We start from the raw sequence: 2,737 nt of genomic DNA, 5'->3' as shown, positions 1-2,737 counted from the left end.
TTGTTAAAGAGATGACTCTACTGTTCTTTCCCCACTGAATAGCCTTGGCTATCATTGTCAAAAATCAATTGACCATAGATGTACTAGTTGACATCTGGATTCTTAATTTTGTTCTATATGTCTGTTATCATGTTTTGATTACTGTAGCTTTGTGATAAGTTTCGAGATCAGGAAGTATAAATCTTCCTACTTATTCTTTTTCACTACGTTTTTGGTTATTCAGAGTTGCTTGAACCTCCACATGAATTCTATTTCTGCAAAAAAAGTTGGAATTTTGATAGGGATTGCTTGGAATCTGCAGATCACTTTGAGTCCTGTTGCAATCTTCATAATATTAACTCTTCAGTTCATGACCATGGGTCTTTCCAGTTATTTGGTCTTCTTTAATTTCTTTCTGTGATGTTTTACAGTTTTCAACATGCAAATTTTTCACTTCCTTGGTCAAATTTATTCCTAATATTTTATTCTTTTTGGTGCTATGGTAAATAAAACTTTTTAAATTTAATTTTTGGATTATTCATTGCTAACATATTAAAATAAAGCTGATTTTTGCTTGTTGGTCTTATATCCTGTAACTTTTCTGAATTCTTTTATTAGCTCTACTAGTCTTTTTGTGGAGTCTTCAGGATTTTCTGTATATAAGGTCATGTCATCTGTGAATAAAGATTTTACTTCTATCTTTTCATTATGGATACCTTTATCTCTTTTTCCTGGTTAGTTGCTCTGGCTAGAACTTCTATTAAGATGTTGAATAGAAGTCATAAAAGAGGGCATCCTTATCTTGTTCCTGATCTTAAAGGGAAAGCTTTCAGCCTTTCATCGTTGAGTATGGTAACTATGATTTTTTAAAATAAATGACCTTTATCACGTTTGGAAAGTTCCCTTCTATTCCTGCTTTGTTGAGTATTTATAGGGAAAGGACATCAGATTTTTGTCAAATGCTTTTTCTCTATCAATCGAGATGATTATCTGGGTTTTCCCCACTTAATTCTATTAATGTGGTCCAGTGGGTTGAATAGCAGTCCCCATAAAAACATATAACTACCCAGAACCTAGAAATACAAGACCCTTGTTTGGAATAAGACTTTTTGCAGATGTATTCAAGTAAGAATCCCAAGAAGAAATTATCCTGGGTTAGAATGGGCACTAAATCCCATGACAAATGTCCCTATAGGAGAAAGAAAAGGAGAGACACAAAAAAAATAGAGAAGAAGACCTTTGCAAAGATGGAGGCAGAGACTGGAGTGATGCAACTACATGCCAAGGATTCCTGGAAGGCACCAGAAACTAGGAGAGAGGTATGGAACAGATTCTCCTACAAAGCTTCCAAAAGGAACCAACCCTACTCACACCTTGATTTTAAATTTACGGCCTTCAGCACTGGATGGAATAAATTGATGTTGTTTTAAGCCATTCAACTTGTGAAGATTTGTTATGACAGCCCTAGGAAACTAATACACATGATGTGTTCCACTTACTGATTTTCATATGTCAGGTTAATTTTGCATTCCTGGAGTAATTGACACTTGATCATGATATATAATCCCCTTAATCTGCTTCTGAAATTGGGTTGCTAGTATTTTGTGAGGATTTTCTTATTTATTTTCATAAGGAATATTGGTCTGCGGCTTTCATTCTTTCTCTCTCTCTTTCTCTTTGTCTGTCTCTGTCTCTTTTCTGTGTGATTTCTTAGTCTGGCTTTGGTATCAAAGTAATGTTGGCTTCAAATAATGAGTTAGAAAGTATCCCTTCCTCTTCAATTTTTTGGGAAAAATTAGAAAAGGACAAGTGTTAATTTATCTTCAAATATCTTGTAGAATTCACCAGTGAAGCCATCTGTTCAAGGACTTTTCTTTTTTGGGAGATTTTTGGCTACTCTTTACTTCTGTTGACAAAAAAAGCCAACTTCTGGAAGACATTTGAAAAGGTTTATTCTGAGCCAAATGTGAGGACTATGACCTGTTACACAGCCTCAGGAGGTCCTGGAAACATGTGCCCAAGATGCTTGGGTTATAGCTTGGTTTTATACATTTTAGGAAGACATAAGACATCAATAAATACATATAAGGTATACATTGGTTTGGTCCAGAAAGGCAGGACAACTCGGAGTGGGGACTTACAGGTCATAGGTGGATTCAAAGATTTTTTGATTGGCAATCGGTTGAAAAACTTAAGTTAATTGGATAAAGAAAATGTGATACATATACATGATGGAATACTATGTAGCCATAAAAAAGAATGAGATCAGGTCTTTTGCAGGGACATGAATGGAGCTGGAGGACCTTATCCTTAGCAAACTAACGCAGAAACAGAAAACCAAATATCACATGTTCTCACTTACAAGTGTGAGCTAAATGGGGAGAACACATGGACACACGGGGGAACAACACACGCTGGGGCCTATCAGAGGGTGGAGGGTGGGAGGAGGGAGAGGATCAGGAAAAATAACTAATGGGTCCTAGGCTTAATGTCTGGATGATGAAATAATCCGTGCAACAAATACCCATGATACAAGTTTACCTGTGTAACAAACTTGCACATGTACCCTTGACCTTAAAAGTAAAAAAAAAAAAAAAAAAAAAAAAAGAGTTAAGTTCTTATATAAAGAACTGGAATCAATAGAAAAGAATGTCTGAGTTAAGAAAAAGAGTTATGGAAACTACGGTTCTCATTGTGTAGATGAAGTCTCATAGGTGGCTGCCATTAGAGGCAATAGATGGCAAATGTTTCTTATTCA

Source organism: Pongo abelii, chromosome 4, assembly GCF_028885655.2.
Source record: "Pongo abelii isolate AG06213 chromosome 4, NHGRI_mPonAbe1-v2.0_pri, whole genome shotgun sequence".
Lineage (NCBI taxonomy): Eukaryota > Metazoa > Chordata > Mammalia > Primates > Hominidae > Pongo > Pongo abelii.
This window is presented reverse-complemented; position numbering follows the sequence as displayed.